The sequence below is a fragment of the Oryctolagus cuniculus genome, chromosome 18 (assembly GCF_964237555.1).
Source record: "Oryctolagus cuniculus chromosome 18, mOryCun1.1, whole genome shotgun sequence".
Classification (NCBI taxonomy): Eukaryota; Metazoa; Chordata; class Mammalia; order Lagomorpha; family Leporidae; genus Oryctolagus; species Oryctolagus cuniculus.
In genome coordinates, this window is record NC_091449.1 from 41,722,734 (window position 1) to 41,740,028 (window position 17,295).

Consider the following 17,295-nt stretch of genomic DNA (forward strand, 5'->3'; position numbering starts at 1 on the left):
AGGTCCAGTCTGCAACTCTAGCTGTTGCAAAACCTCCCTGCCTCCCTCTGCCTCCACCCCCTTGCTCAAACCCAAATGAGGGATGGTGGAGACTCAGCCTGGAGCAAGGTGGAGTCCGGAAGAAGAGCCTGCATGGTTCCCTGCAGGCCAGGGTGGGCCGCTTGCTGGCCTCTTTCCTGGATTTCACCTGAAACTAACCACGTTCATTCATGTGGCCCTTGGGCCTCCCATGAGGGCCTGCCCTGTACCAGTGATGGGTGTGGGGTCTGCAGTGGGGAGGGGCAACGCAGTGAGTTCCAACAAGTGTCAAGGGAACGAGAGCACAGGTGAAGGGGTGCCACTGTACAAGGTGAGTCCAGGGAAGTCTCTGGATGCACAGCCCAGGGAAGGATGTCACTCTAGGCAGTGAGGGTGGCACATGCCAAGGTCCTGGGGCAGGAAAGGTGAGCAGTACATGGCTTAGCCTGTTCTGAGGAATGCAAACAGGCCTGGGCAGCAGGAGTGTGGAAGAGAATGGCAGGTGAGAAAGAGGGAAGAAGCAGGGACCAGATTCTCCGGGAGCTAAGTAGGACAAACCCAGCACAGTCGATAGCCAGGGATGGCAGGGCTTGGAGGGGACATTATGAAATCACTACAAGCTGGGCAACCATACAGATTATGTTGAGAGCTGGTGGCAGGGCCACTCGTGTCAAGGTGTGTGAGGGAGGGGCCCCAGAAGCCTACACCAGTAGCTCTCAAGGGTGGTCCCTGGACTGGCAGCACCCCCTGTTAGAGCTACAAATGCTGCTGTCCCACCCCAGAGCACAAAGCTCAGAGTGTGGCACAAAGTAGACACTCCCTTAAAGGCCACTGAATTCAAGCTGTTGGTCCCGGAATGTGGTACACAGCGGTGGGGAAAGAGGACAGAGCCGAGCCAGGGTCACATGAGTCGAGCGGGTTTCAAGGTGCAAAGACGGGCTCTCTACAGCTCTGCCAAGCGCCCCTCACCCCACCCCCCAGGTGTGAAAGGAATTAACATTCCCTGCAGCAGGTTAGAAGCCTTCCTACTGGCTCCCGCTTAGAAAAGCACACGGAAAAAGAGGAGGGAAAATAGGTTCTGTTCTGCATTTAGCTCAAGACCAGCTGCAGAGGATGATACCAAGTTAACTGCGAAGAAAACCCACCGTGGGGCCTCTTCTCCCAGGGTCCCTTGGAAAAGAAAGTTCTCCCAGCTCACAGCACAGCGGGTGCCCCCAGAACTTGCACATTGTAATTGCTCTGATAAAAACAAGTTAATGCGGTTTTAATAAAAACAGAACCCAAATAGGCGGTGAGGTCCAGATTTCAGGGCAACCAGAGGTGCTGCCAGAGGTTCAGTTCCACAGGTGTCAGTGGGACGCTGCTGGGACTCACATCAGGGAAATGAGTGATGGATTTGCCTGGTCCCCCTCCCCTGCAATCACTGGGCAGTGTGTGTGTGTGTGGGGGGGGCGTCCTGAAGGCCCTGCCCCCTCCAGCCCCAGTCCAGTGACTGCTCCTCGAGCCAGTTCCCATCTGCACGTCAAGAAGGCGTTGGTTTTTAGCTCAGAGTGGTCTCAGGCAAGGTCGTTTAGTAATTAGGGGCCCAGGAACTGGGCTGAGAGCAACTGGGATCAAACCCCAGCTTGGACTTTTTAAGAGTTGCCTGACCCGGCGTGAGCTGCTCACCTGTGTGCCTTGCGGCCCTCATCTGTGAACTGGGAATCCTAATCATACATGGAGGGCTTTGAGGAGCACTGAGTGTCATAGGGAAAGCTGGGATACTTCCCATACTGGAAGCAGGGATCCATGCAAGGTAAGCCCTCGGGGAATGACACGGAAAAAACTGAAGATTTCAGATAGTGGGGCCAGAACCAGGCTGAGGTATGGAGAGACTGGGGCGGGAGGGGTGGACACCCCTTCAACAGGGCCCTCGGGAGGGCTGGGGGCACGTACCAGGGAGGTCGGCAGCGTTCAGGCAGGGGGCAGGGAGTGCAGGGCCTTGAGTGCCAAGGCCAGTGGGGGCAGGAAGGAAGTCACACAAAAGGAGAAGGAGGTGAGTGAGCAAGGGCTGGATCAAGGAAGGGTCTGGAGATTCTGTCAAGTGCGCTGCCGTAAAAGCAGTGGGGAACAGGGGAGTGACGCCATCTGTAACCCGGGAATCAGGGCCAGAGAGGGGTGTGGGTGCTGGGGAGCTGGTTGGAGCCGCCTGCCTTGATGAAGGGGCCTGGGGAGCCACCGCCGGCCAGACAGGAAGGGAGGCAGGAGGCCCCAGACACCTTGCATGAGTGTGGCTTTAGAACCAGCAAGAGGGCCGGCACCGCGGCTCAACAGGCTAATCCTCCGCCTAGTGGCGCCGGCACACTGGGTTCTAGTCCCGGTCGGGGTGCCAGATTCTGTCCCGGTTGCCCCTCTTCCAGGCCAGCTCTCTGCCATGGCCCAGGAATGCAGTGGAGGATGGCCCAAGTGCTTGGGCCCTGCACCCCATGGGAGACCAGGAGAAGCATCTGGCTCCTGCCTTCGGATCAGCGCAGTGCGCCGGCCGCAGCGGCCATTGGAGGGTGAACCAACGGCAAAGGAAGACCTTTCTCTCTCTCTCACTGTCCACTCTGCCTGTAAAAAAAAAAAAAAAAATCCAAAGCAGAGGCATAGGCCCGGTGTCCGAGTGAGAGCAGGATTTATTCAGACGTGAGAGAGTGGACACATGTGTGTGCTGATAGACACTGTCGTTAGTGGGCCGGGGAGCTGCCAGTGGGGAGGAGGCCAGAGAACAAAAAGGCCGCTCCTGCATGTGACCCTCCCCATTGTGGTGTAGGGATGGTCCCCTAATTCAGCAGACAAATGGGGTGGGGCTCGGATGTGATTTAGTGAGGCTTTATGGTGCCTCCACGAGGAGCCTAATTTCCACGTGGCCATTATGGCATCTCCTCCTTCCTGGGCCAAGGTGAGGCACAGGTGCATCATGGGAAAGTGGGTGCATTGTATTAACAGGTGAGGGCTGAAGTTAACGATGCACTGCTGGAGGCAGAAATTAAGAAAAAAATCTCTCAGCTCTACCTAATCTTCCTGCCTATCCCAACACCCCACTCCCACGTCAATATGAGGGATCTTCAAAATTCGTGGAAAATGTGTATTATGAAAAACTGCATAGATTTCAAAATGACTTTGCACCAAAATAAACTTACTTTTTTTTTAAAAGAGTTTACAGAGAGAGAATGAGAACGCTCCCATCCACTGGTTCATTCCCCAAATGGCCCCAACGGGCGGAGCTGGGCTCATCCATAGGAGCCAGGAGTTGGGAGCTGGATTGGAAGTGGGGCAGCCAAGACTTGAACTGGCACCCAGAAGCCATATGGATTTCTGGCACTGCAGGCGGAGATTTTACCCGCTGCGCCACAGCACTGGCCCTGATCAACTTACTTTTTAATATCATTTTTCCACAAGCTTTCCTGAGTCCCCTCCTGGGATCCTCCTGACAAAGCCACTGTGACCCTCCCGCCTTTGTCCTGGGAGCCCAGTGGCCTTTGTGACTTCCTTCCCACCCTGCTGCGAGGTTGCCATGTGGGGGCCTGAGCTGGGTCCTGTGGTTGTGTCCCTCATGCAGGCTGAGCCTGACAGTAACGGAGCTCCACGGCCCTGCCCTGAGCTATGCCATCTGCTTGCAGATGGGGCCGTAAGCACCCCTTTGGAGTTTGAAGCTCTTTTTTTTTTTTTTTTTTTTTTTTAATTTAACAGAGTTATAGAGACAGTGAGAGAAAGAGAAAGGTCTTCCTTCCGTTGGTTCACCGATCCGAAGTCAGGAGCCGGGTGTTTCCTCCCAGTCTCCTATGCAGGTGCAGGGACCCAAGCACTTGGGCCATCCTCCAAAGCCCTCCCGGGCCACAGCAGAGAGCTGGACTGGAAGAGGAGCAACCAGGACAGAATCCGGCGCCCTGACTGGGACTAGAACCCGGGGTGCCAGCGCCGCAGGCAGAGGATGAGCCTAGTGAGCTGCAGCGCCGGCCCTAAGACTCTTTTAAAAAAAATAATAATTAACATGAAACAAATTTTCTTTAAATTTCGTTTCATGTTTAAAATTTTTTATTTCTATAAGGGGAACAAATTTCATGTATTTCATATACACAGACTTAAGAGCATAGTGAATGATACTTCCCACACCTCCCTGCCTCCCTCGCTCCCCTTCTCCTCCCTTTCTTATGTTTCTTTGAATTCTTTAGAGGCTCTTTTTATTTTAAAACTTCCATTTCTTTTTTTAAAGGTTTATTTATGTATTTGAAAGGCAGAGTTACAGAAAGGTAGAGGCGCAGAGAGAGAGAGAGAGAGAATCTTCCATCTGCTGGTCCACTCCCCAGATGGCTGCAACGGCCGGAGCTGGGCCAATCCAAAGCCAGGAGCTTCTTCCAGGTCTCCCCCGTGGATGCAGGGGCCCAAGGACTTGGGTCATCTTCTACTGCCTTCTCAGGCCATAGCAGAGAGCTGGATCGGAAGTGGAGCAGCCGGGACTCAAACTGGTGCCCATATGGGATGCCGGCACTGCAGGTGGTGGCTTTACCTGCTATACCGCAGCACTGGTCCCAAAACTTTCATATTTTACTGCATGCTTTTAAATCGATTATATAAGTAAGACATGGCCATGCATACACAAACCTGTAGAAGATTCAAATAATCCAGAATGAAGCCTCCCTTGCCATGACCTCCCACACCCACACCACTTCCTGGTGCCTTTGGAGGGGAGGCCATCAACAAGCAGGCAGCTTCCTTCCAGTGCCCTTGCAAGGCCTTTACACACAGGAGTCCCTTGCAGCCTGCTGTGCCTGGGGCTCTGGAACCCCACCCCACCCCCACCCCGTTGTGTATCTTGTGAGATCCAGCTCCCTTGGTTTTGTTTGTTTCGCACAACTGCAGAGCTGTTTATATCCTGGAGAACCCTCGTTTATTTAATCGTTCATCTCCAAAGCTCTGTGGGCTGCTCACACATCTTCCCAATGCTGCACTGACTCCCTGGCTCTGCCTTCAGGCCCACGTGCGAGAAGTGCTGCAGAAGCGGCTCCTGCAGATGGCACTGACAGAGCAAAAGGTAGGGACAGCTAAGATTTTGATAGCTGGCCAGTGCCGCAGCTCACTAGGCTAATCCTCCACCTGCTGCGCTGGCACCCTGGGTTCTAGTCCTGGTCGGGGTGCCGCATTCTGTCCCGGTTGCTCCTCTTCCAGTCCAGCTCTCTGCTGTGGCCTGGGAAGGCAGTGGAGGATGGCCCAAGTCCTTGGGCCCTGCACCCGCATGGGAGCCCAGAAGGAAGCACCTGGCTCCTGCCTTCGGATCAGCGCAGTGTGCCGGCCGCAGTGGCCATTTCGGGGGTGAACCAACGGAAGGAAGACCTTTTTCTCTGTCTCTCTCTCTCTCTCACTGTCTAACTCTGCCTGTCAAAAAAAAATTTTTTTTGATAGCTGCCACCCGGTTTTCTTCCCAAAGGCTCCCTTTCTCTGAAAACCAGAAGTTCCTGTTTTTATACAAATCATTTATATGCAAGCAAGTCAGGAGTACAAACAAGACCAGAAAAGGAGGTGTCAAAACACCCATGATCTCATCCCTCAGAATGACAGCTGTTAATATGTAGCCCATTGGAGTCTTTTTACCAGGCATCTATGTACATAGCAGTTTTTATGCAAATGTGGCCATAATGTAGCCTGTCTTCTGCAGTTAGCTGTACATGACAAGGACCCTCCCCGTCATGAATGGTTTGGGCATGGTGACCTTCTAGGTTGTTAACATGGTTTGGGGCAAGAGGTAGGCTTATGTGGAAGGAGGGCAACTAAAAACTTTTTTTAAAGACTAATAGGGGCTGGCAGTGTGGCTCAGGGAGTAAAGTCGCTGCCTGGGAAAACTGCATCCCCTATGGATGCCAATTCGAGTCCTGGCTGTACCTGAGAAAGCAGTGGCGGGAGTGCTTGGGTCCCTGCACCCATGTGGGGGATCTGGAAGAAGCTCCAGGATCCTGACTTCAGCCGAGCCCTGTCCCGGCCATTGCAGCCATTTAGGGAGTGAACCAGCTGATGGAAGATTAATCTCTCCCTCCCTCCCTCCCCCTCCTCTCGCTCCCTCCCTCTTGCTCCCTCCCTCCCTCCCTCTCCCTCCCTCCCTCCCTCTCCCCCTATAACTCTGCCTTTCAAATAAATAAAATAAATCTTAAAAAATAAAAGACTGTGGGCCCGGTGCCGTGGCTCACTTGGTTAATCTTCCACGTGCAGCGCCGGCAACGCATATGGGCGCTGGGTTCTAGTTCCAGTTGCTCCTCTTCCAGTCCAGCTCTCTGCTGTGGCCCAGGAGGGCAGTGGAAGATGGCCCAAGTGCTTGGGCCCCTGCACCCGCATGGGAGACCGGGGTAGGGAGTGGGGAGGTACCTGGCTTCTGGCTTCGAATTGGCACAGTGCTGGCCGTGGTGGCCATTTGGGGAGTGATCCAACGGAAGGAAGACCTTTCTCTCTGTCTTTCTATCTCACTAACTCTGTCAAATAAATAAAAATATATATTTAAAAAATTTTTAAAAAGATTGTAATAAAAGCAACATTGACGAATTAGTTTATATAAGAGACTTGTTCTCCACCCCTGGCTCCTGGATGTCTTCAAAAACCCAGATAAAGCTGTTTCCTCCCAGCAATTTGTACAACCCAGAGTGTGTGCAGAATCTCCTGGTTCCAGCTCCTCCAGCCAGGATGTTTGGGGACAGAATCCCTTGCCTGCAACATCATTGGAAATGGCTGCATTGAACACCTTTGTAGGGTTGGAGTATCATTTACTTAACCCACAGAGCTGCTAAGAGCATGGCTATTTTAAAATATACACATACACACACACATATATCTGAAGAATAGAGCAACAGAAAGGGAGTAAACTTCCGTCTGCTGGTTCACTCCCCAAATGGCCTCAATGGCCAGGTCTGGGCCAGCCGGAAGCCAGGAGTCAGGAGCTCCACCTGAGTTTCCTAAGTGGATGGCAAGGGCCCTCTGCTGCCCATCTTGGGCGCATTAGCAGGGAGCTGGATCGGAAGCAGAGCAGCCAGGACTGGGACTGGTGTTCCAATATGGGATGCTGGTGTTGCAAGCTACAGCTTAAACTGCTGCACCACAATCCCAGCCCCCAGGGGCATGGGTTCTTCAAATCCTGGCTCTAGGACAGATGAAGAGTCTTCCAGAAGTTCAGGAAAAGTGTGTATTATTTAAGAAGATTATGCATGGGTTTCAAATACTTTTTGCAGGGAGAGAACAATCCAACATGGGAAGCGAGATACACAGCAGACTCATAGAATGGTGGATGTCCTAAACAGCACTCTGGCCTCAGAATCAGCCTTTAAGGCAAGCCGATCCTGCTGAAAAGCCCAAGAGAGTATTTCAGGCATGGAAAGCCAAGACACTCTGGCAAAAAAAAAAAAAAAAAAAAAAAAAACCTAAATGAAAGATCTCCGTGAGTGAGATCCCAGTGGAAAGAACAGGTCATCAAAGAAGGAAGTACCTTTCTCTGAAGGGAGGAAAGAACTTCCACTTTGACTATGACCTTGTCTAAATATGATCAGAGTTGGTGAACTCAAAAGGCTTCCATAGCCTTGGCAACTCATGACTAGAGTCCAGGGTGATTACTGATGCCATAAACAAGAGTGTCAAATTGTTAAGTCAACAACAGGAGTCACTGTGCACTTACTCCTCATGTAGGATCTCTGTCTTTAATGTGCTATACATTGTGATTTAATGCTATAACTGGTACTCAAACAGTATTTTTCACTTTTGTGGGGAGCAACTCGGACTAGACTAAGTTACTGGAATTAAGACTTATTCTGTGCATCTGCTCTCCCACAATATGGTGCTGGGAGAGGAGAAAACAGCTTCTACGCAGCTGCCTCTTGCCAACTTGAGTGATGACCTCCAGGAGCTGATCCTGCTCCTGATTGGAGGAGAGCAGCGTACTCGGCGTGTGGGCAGCCGAGTTGGGATTGGCGGAAGAGGACTATAAAGGAGGAGAGAGACAACATGCACCAGGAACATCTAAGGGGAACATCTATCTGAAGGAACACCTGAGCAGCCCCCGAGAGAGCCGGCCGGCGGTGTGCCGCTCCCCCGCGGAAGTGGGGAAAGTGGCCAGGGGGAACCGCCCTTCCACGGAGGTGGAAGGGTTGGTAGCCAACCCGGGAAGAACCAGCAGCAAACCTGGGGAGGGCCGAGCAGACAAAAGAACAGTGCAGGGTCCTGTGTCGTTCCTCCACGAAGAGGGGGAGCGACAACTTTGTGTTTCTATGTGGGTGCAAACTGTTGAAATCTTTACTTAATATATGCTAAACTGATCTTCTGTATATAAAGAGAATTGAAAATGAATCTTGATGTGAATGGAAGGGAAGAGGGAGTGGGAAATGGGAGGGTTGCGGGTGGGAGGGAAGTTATGGGGTGGGGGGAGCCATTGTAATCCATAAGGTGTACTTTGGAAATTTATATTCATTAAATAAAAGTTAAAAAAATACTTTTTGCACCTCAATAAGCTGACCATTTAATTCCATTTCTCCGTGAACTTTTTAAAGAGCCCTTCCTGGTCTTCAGCTTTCTCTGCTGGTTTCCTCACTTGTGAGATCCAGACAGACAGAAGCAGGCGTCGGGGCTGCTGTGAGGTCTAACTGGAGTTCATGTACGTAAAATGTCTGGCTTGGGATCTGGTGCATGCTAAGTGGTAGTTAATTTCAGCCTGTTATTATAACATCTCTAACCATATCTTGGCCCAGATCTGTGATTACTTCCCAGGGGTACACTACATGTCGGAGGAGCTGGGTTGAATCTGGAGCATAGGTACTCTTTAAAAAAAAAAAAGATCCGGCCGGCGCCGCAGCTCACTAGGCTAATCCTCCGCCTAGCGGCGCCGGCACACCGGGTTCTAGTCCCGGTCGGGGCGCCGGATTCTGTCCCGGTTGCCCCTCTTCCAGGCCAGCTCTCTGCTGTGGCCCGGGAGTGCAGTGGAGGAAGGCCCAGGTGCTTGGGCCCTGCACCCCATGGGAGACCAGGAAAAGCACCTGGCTCCTGGCTCCTGCCATCGGATCAGCGCGGTGCGCCGGCCGCAGCGCGCCAGCCGCGGCGGCAATTGGAGGGTGAACCAACGGCAAAGGAAGACCTTCCTTTCTGTCTCTCTCTCTCTCACTGTCCACTCTGCCTGTCAAAAAAAAAAAAAAAAAGATCCATTCATTTATTTGAAAGGCAGAGTCACAGAGAAGCAGAGGCAGAGAGAGAGGGCTGGGGGCAGGGGGAGAGGTCTTCCATCCACTGGCCCATTCCCCAAATGGCCACAGTGGTTGCAGCTGGGCCAATCCAAAGCCAGGAGCCGGGAGCCTCCCCCGGGTCTCCCATGCAGGTGCAAGGGCCCAAGGACCTGGACTCCACTGCCTTCCCAGGCCACAGGAGAGCTGGATTGGAAGCAAAGCAGCCGGGACTCAAACTGGCGCCCACATGGTACACTGGCACTGCAGGCAGTGGCCTCCCCACCACAACACAGTGCCCGCCCTCATATTTATTCTTTAAGATATGGATGCAAGGGGCCAGCGCCATGGTGCAGCTGGTAAAGCCGCTGCCTTCAGTGCCAGCGTACCATGTGGGCGCTGGTTCAAGACCCGGCTGCTCAGCTTCCAGTCCAGCTCTCTGCTATGGCCTGGGAAAGCAGTAGAAGGGGGCCCGAGTCCTTGGGCCCCTGCACCCGCGTAGGAGACCCAGAGGAGGCTCCTGACTCCTGGTTTCAGATTGACGTAGCTCCAGCTGTTGCGGCCAACTGGGGAGTGAACCATTGGATGGAAGACACCTCTCTCTCTCTCTCTCTCTCTCTCTCTCTCTCTCTGCCTGCCTCTCTCTGTGTAACTCTTTCAAATAAATAAATCTTAAAAAAAAAAAAAAAGATCTGGACACATGACGCGTACCTCCTCTGTAAAGGTGCAGCTTCATCCTTATGCCAGGACTGTGGCTTACAGTGGGGAACAAAGTGGCTAAAACTCCTTGCCCTCACCGAGTTTCCCTTAGATGGGGAAAGACCATGAACAAAGTATGAATCCTCTGTTAGGAGGTGACAAGTAGGGGCAGGGAGGTGGCTGCGACAGGGTAGGGTCTGCAATTCTAAAGAGGGTGGTGAAGGAGGCCTCCCTGAGAAGCAGATAGGGGAGCAGAGACCTGGCAGAGGGAGGGCAATGCATGGATGCATGGAGAAGGAGTGTTCCAGGCAGATGGAGTATAGCAAGTGCAAAGGGCCTGGGGCAGGAGCAAGGCAGGGTGGTGGGGGAGTGAGCGGAGAGGACAGCAGAGCAGGAAGGGGCAGGGCCCTGTTGTGGACCACCTGGCAGGCTGAATCACACTACACTTTGGGAGAAGTTTCTATTTTTTTCCAACTGTAGGCCTAGGAAAGATGAGGCCAGTGTTCAGGAGATGAACAGCACAAACTGAAATTGCATTCTAGCTTCAATCTGGCTGTCAGAGCACTCAAGCAAGTGATGGGTCTGTCCCCTGAGGAAATAAGAGGTGCCTTGTTTTCTTGGGAAAATGTGACTATTTAAGGAACTCGGGCTTTTATCCGAGGACCGCGGACTGCGTTCCTGGCAGCCCATATGCCAGGTGTGCGATTTAGAGACAGTCCCTGTGGGGAATTTAGGCCTGAGATGGGACCGTCAGGGTCCTAAGTGCTGGGCTTCACCCCACCACACACACCTCACGGCCACAAGCCCTCAGCCCCAGGGGCACAGGCAGAGGGCACGAGGCCAGCTCCCAGGTTGTGGTTCAAAGTGAAGGAGCTGCAGACCACGAGTCCATCCTGGGAACCCATGGCTGAAGTGCGTGCCCTGGAACTCCCACCCACGGCTCCAGTAAAGCAGGAAGCTCCGGGGCTCAGGGAGGAGGAGGCTTGCAGCGGGGCTGGGGACACACGAGGGAGGTGAGCGCTAGTGCAGCGTTGAGGCTGGCGGGAGTGGCAATGACCTGGAGAGGGACGAGGGGAGCCCTGCGTGATGAACAGGCACTGCCAGCGCCCCCACTTGTTGCTTTGCTTGCTGGCAGCGTCAGCCATCGCCACTGTGTCCAGACACCGGCCAGGTGCCAAAAGCGAGCTAGAAAGAAAGGGCCGGAGGAGCTGCCAGTTCCTGCCGGGGCGGGGACACTGGCGCCAAGACAGCCTTGGCCTGGGGCCCCACCAGCCTCCCCTCCTCCAGGTTAACCCAGTCGGCTGGTTCCTCTGCCCCTTGCCTGCCCTCCTCCCTTCCTCTGCATTCTCGCCCCCCACCCCTTGCTCCTTTCCTGATGAAATGGGAGGAAACTGTCCTGACAACCGCGCCTTCGTGCATTTGCTCTTCCTAGCAAAAACAAGAGGAGCTTGTATGGAAAGATGAAACCATCGGAAACATCCAGAGGCAAAGGACGAGTCCTCACCATTTCAAGTCCCTGTTCCCCCCTCCCGAGATGCTCACCCGTAACAATTCAGTCATGCTTTCGAGACAAAGGCGTTTCTTTTCCAAGCACACATATTTTTTTTTTCTTACAGACAGGGAATAGGAACTCCTCCTGTTAAATTTATTGCTATGTTCCTAGCTCCAGGCACATGGCTGGCAGGCTTTGGAAGAATGTGTTTGAACAAATGAATTAAGAATTTCTGAAATATGTCTCACTTTCAGAAATATACCATGGGGGCTGGCGCTGTGGCACAGCGGGTTAACACCCTGGCCTGAAGCACCAGCATCCCATATGGGCACCGGTTCAAGACCCGGCAGCTCTACTTCCGATCCAGCTTTCTGCTGTGGTCTGGGAAAGCAATAGAAGATGGCCCAAGTCCTTAGGCCTCTGCACCCACGTGGGAGACCCAGAGGAGGCTCCTGACTTCTGGCTTCAGACTGGCGTAGCTCCGGCTGTTGCGGCCAATTGGGGAGTAAACCATTGATGGAAGACTTCTCTCTCTCTCTGTCTCCTCTCTCTGTGTAACTCTGACTTTCAAATAAATAAATATTTTTTAAAAAAAGAAATATACCACGGACAGCCTTCCATTTTTTTAAAGATTTATTTATCTTCCTCTTCATTTTTTTTTTAATATTTATTTGAATGTCAAAGTTACACAGAGAAGAGAGAGAGAAAGGTCTTCCATCCGCTGGTTCACTCCCCAAATGGTCACAATGGTCTCAACAGCCAGAGCTGCGCTGACCTGAAGTCAGGAGCCAGGAGCTTCTTCCAGGTCTCCCAGGCAGGTGCAGGGGCCCGAGCACTTGGGCCATCTTCTACTGCTTTCCCAGGCCACAGCAGAGAGCTGGATCAGAAGTAGAGCAGCCGGGACTCAAACTGGCGCCCATATGGGATGCCAGTACTGCAGGTGGCAGCTTTATCCACTATGCCAGAATGCCAGCCCCTCTTCAATCTTTTTATAGCTGCTTAGGGCTCCCTGGGATGCCTGCATCATTGTTCAGCCACAGTCCTGGTGACAGCGTTAGGCTGTCTCCATGTTCTTGGTATCTGAAGTCACTGTACCCACATCCTCGCACAGGTGTGCACTTCTGTAGGCAAATGTGATAGAATAACGCCCTCCTCCTGACTCTCAGACCCTTTGCGTTTGTTATCTTGCATGGTGAAAGGGACTCAAGGCTGTGATTAAATCAAGGATCTTGTGGTGGGGTGATGGTCCTGGGTTATGCGGTAGGATTGATATCATAGAGGTCCCTGTAAGAGGGGAGCAGAGAGTCCCACTCAGAGCAGGCAGTGGCAGGAGGAAGCAGAGGGAGGGAGGCAGAGGAGATGTGCTGGGGAGGGGCCACCAGCCAGGGAGTGGTGGCAACCTCCAGACACTGGGAACAGTCCCTCCCTGGGTCCTCAGAGGAACACGGCCTGGCACAGCCAATCTGGGCTTCTGCCCACAGGACGTAAGCGCTAGGTGTGTGCTGTTTAAGCCCCCCAGCTTGTGGTAGTTTGATGCAGCAGCAATAGGGGATGAATGAAGAAAGACTCGGGAAAGCAGGTGCTGGCTGCCAGTGACCAGGCGGCTTGTAGACAGCAGCCCAAGGTGAAGGTGCCAGCAGGTGTGCTGTCCCCTGAGGGCCCTTTCCTGGTTCACAGACACCGCCTTCCCACTGTGTGCTCCTGTGGCAGAAGGGGCAGGTTAGTGCCCTGGGGGTCTGTTCTTTCGAGGTCTCTGCCTTCAGGACCTAGCCACCTCCTGGTGCTGTCACCACGGTGATTATATTTCAGCAGATGAGTCTGGGCAGAGGTGATGCAAACATCCAGACCCTAGTGATTGTTCAGAGGATAAAGGCATTTTCTCAGTTTATCAACAGTCTCCTCTACACCATTTCCATGCTGGGCGCTGCCCTCCCACGCTCTCTGCTATGCCCATTACCATCTCAAAATGCCAGTGCCAGGAGGCCCAGCCTCTGCAGCCCCACTGCCCCAGGTGGAGTAAGCCTTCGGCCAGGTCTGCTCTGTGTGTTTGGGAACCTTCAGCCAGAGCTAAACTGGACACCTGCTTCTTCTCCAGCTACATCTCTGCTGTCCATTCTTGTGCCATTGATTTGGTTTTTGACATTGGGAGGGGCACGACCCTACTCTTCTCACCCCTCCTAAATTCCATGTTGTCTTAAATAAACAGTGAGGGGTTAGAACCTCTGGCTGCAGGCTGCTAACTACTTCTCAGTTACCATATTTGTTCCGTGCACTTTTGGAAAGTAGAAAGAGCGGGTGGATTTGGCTTCTTAAATCTCAAGTAGGAGCCAGCACCGTGGCACAGTAGGTTAATCCTCTGCCTGTGGCGCTGGCATCCCATATGGGTGCTGGTTCTAGTCCCAGCTGCTCCACTTCCAATCCAGCTCTCTGCTGTGGCCTGGGAAAGCAGTGGAAGATGGCCCAAGTGCTTGGGTCCCCGCACCTGCGTGGGGGAACTGGAGGAAGCTGCTGGCTCCTGGCTTTGGATCAGCGCAGCTCCGGCTGTTGTGGCCAATCGGGGAGTGAACCAGTGGATGGAAGACCTCTCTCTCTGTCTCTCCCTTTCCCTTTCCCTTTCCCTCTCCCCTTCTCCCCTCCCTCTCTCCCTCCCCCTCCCCTCCCCTCCCCCTCTCACTCTGTAACTCTTTCAAATAAATAAATAAATCTTAAAAAAAAAAGAAGAAGAAGAAGAAGAGGAGCCTGGATTCAGACTAACACTGTGGTATGAGACGCAGGCATCCCAGGTGGTGGCTTAACCCCCTGCACCATGACAATGTACCCCTGCCTCCGTCGTCACACTTTCCTGTGCCCTGTTTGTCACTGTGCATCTTCGCTCCCGGCAGCCCCTACTCTGTGTCCAGGCTTCCCTTCCTGGAAGGACACCATTTATACCGCATGAGCCCCTCCCCACGCTGCCTGTGACCTGTTCTTGACTGGATTACTTACTCCCCGATAGTCACATTCGCAGGTTCTGGGGGTTAGGACTTCAATATATGTGTTAGAGTCCCAGCAATTAACCCGTAACAGGCGCCTTCCACCAGATTGAAGCTGGAGACAAAGGCCCAGGGGCCTGACTGAGACCCAGGGCACCTAGACAGGCAGCCCTCGTGCCTAGGACACCTGGACCTCGTGCATGCTGTGTGCTTGGAGGAGGGGCTGACCCCCAGCTAGGAGCTTGCCACAGGAGGAGCTGGCACAGGGCCCAGCCTGTCCTCTGCTGCCTTCCCCGTTCTGTCATCAGAAGGCCCGGAGCTCCTCTGTCCCCCTCCTCCAGAGCCAGGATGACTGTGTTATCATTCGTGCTCCTTGTGGGGTCTCTCCTGGCCTGCCTGAGAGGCCTCCTGTCGCTCCCCCTCTTCGTGGAGGAACGACACAGGACCCTGCGCTGTTCTTTCGTCTGCTCGGCCCTCCCCGGGTTTACTGCTGGTTCTTCCCGGGTTGGCTACTATCCCTTCCACCTCCGTGGAAGGACAGTTCCCCCTGGCCGCATTCCCCACTTCCGCAGGGGAGTGGCACACCGCCGGCCGGCTTTCTCGGGGGCTGCACGGGTTCCCTTAGATGTTCCCCATAGATGTTCCCAGTGCATGCCGTCTCTCTCCTCCTTTATAGTCCTCCTCCGCCAATCCCAACTCGGCTGCCCACACGCCGAGTACGCTGCTCTCCAATCAGGAGCAAGTCCTACAATTTATTAGTTGAACTGGAGGCAGCTGTGCGGAAGCTGTTTACTTCTCTCCCAGCGCCATATTGTGGGAGAGCAGATGCATAGAATAAGTCTTAATTCGAGTAACTTAGTCTAGTCCGGATTGCTCCCCACAGATCCCCCTTTCTTTTTATTTTTGGCGTTGATACGCGCCTGTCTTCGGTGTCCCGCGGCACACACTCTGCTCTACTTGCTAGAGTTGCCACAGGTTCTTAAAAGTCCTATCAGGCAAACCGAATCCGGGTCCTCTCTTCGCCATGTTGTGAGGAGGTTTTTAGGCGCTGATGCGTCCCTGCAGCGCATGCTCTGCTCTGCTAGAACTGCCTGCAGGTGTTTACAAAACCTATCAGGCAAACCGAATCCAAGCCTTCTCATTGCCGTATTGTGGGGGAGACTTATTAGTGTTGGTTTGTGCCTATCTTCGGTGACCTGCAGCTCATACTCTGGTCGAGCTGCTTGCTGGCGCTTACCGCCTTAAATCAGGCAGACCGAATCCAAGCTTAATATTGTTGTATTGTGGGGAAGCCTTACTGATGTTAATTCGTGCCTGTCTTCGGTGACCTGCGGCGCATAAGCTGCTAGCTGCCCGCAGGTGCTCATCGCCTCACTTGATTAGGCAGACCGAATCCAAGCTCTCACATTGCAGTGTTGTAGGGAGGCCTTTTTATTTCTCTATTTCTCTATCTCCGGGCATTCCTATTTCTCCCATTTTACTTCTATCTTCCAGCATTCCTATTTTTCTCACTTTACTTCTAAGCTTCTGTTTCTCTTATCCCTGCGGCTTTCCGGCACCTCGCCCCGCCGGCGGGTTCCCGGCTCTGCGCCGCTTCAGCCCGCGCGCCTCTCTCATCTGCGCAGCTTCCCGGCTTTGCGCGGCTCGGCTTCGCGCGCTCCGCGGTCTCCACGCTTAACCCTTTCGCGTCTAAACCACGGCCTACGCCAGCGTTCCCTATCTATTCACGCCCCGTGCTCTCTCTGCACGCGGCGGCTTCCGCGAGTAACACAGCGTAGCTTGCGTCTCCACCACTAGCATTCAATCCAAGTTCCCCGGGCTAGCCTGGCAAATTCAACCCAGCGTACGTCTCCGCCCCACGGTTTGGCTTCCCGTCCTTTGCTCCCCAGGCTAATCAGACGGATCCCAACCTGGCTTGCGTCTCAGCTTCTGGTTTCAACTTTTCGCCCCCTATTCCCGGGCTAACTTGAGAACCCCAAAGTGGCTTTCGTCTCCGCCTCGGCCTGCCCCCCGCGGCTTCAATTTCCCTAACATTTTTCTCTACCCGGTATGTTTCCCCAAGTTTTCTTCCAACAATATTCCTCCCTCATTTCTCCTGGCCTCTCCCCACAGTCTGCGTCCGAGTCTGTTTGTTCTAGCTTTCACTTTTGCTTTCGACCTTAGAGATTTCTCCCAGCTTCCCCCCGTAGTCCGTATCCGAGTCTATGCCTAGGCTTTCAATAGCTTCTTCCGGCTCCTTTTTCGTCCGGCTTTTCCCTAGGCTGTTTGCTAGTCTCTCTCTCCGGTAATTTCCCAGTTCTTCTCGTTTCTTCCCTCCTAAGTTTCCTATCCGTCCTAAGTTTCCTATCCGAGTCACGGCACCATTATGTCGCTCCCCCTCTTCGTGGAGGAATGACACAGGACCCTGCGCTGTTCTTTCGTCTGCTCGGCCCTCCCCGGGTTTACTGCTGGTTCTTCCCGGGTTGGCTACTATCCCTTCCACCTCCGTGGAAGGGCAGTTCCCCCTGGCCGCATTCCCCACTTCCGCAGGGGAGTGGCACACCGCCGGCCGGCTTTCTCGGGGGCTGCACGGGTTCCCTTAGATGTTCCCCATAGATGTTCCCGGTGCATGCCGTCTCTCTCCTCCTTTATAGTCCTCCTCCGCCAATCCCAACTCGGCTGCCCACACGCCGAGTACGCTGCTCTCCAATCAGGAGCAAGTCCTACAATTTATTAGTTGAACTGGAGGCAGCTGTGCGGAAGCTGTTTACTTCTCTCCCAGCGCCATATTGTGGGAGAGCAGATGCATAGAATAAGTCTTAATTCGAGTAACTTAGTCTAGTCCGGATTGCTCCCCACACCTCCAAAGGCTCCTTCCTGGCCGAGGGCTCCCCCACAGTGCTTCCACCTGTCACGGTGTGCCCCTTGCTCG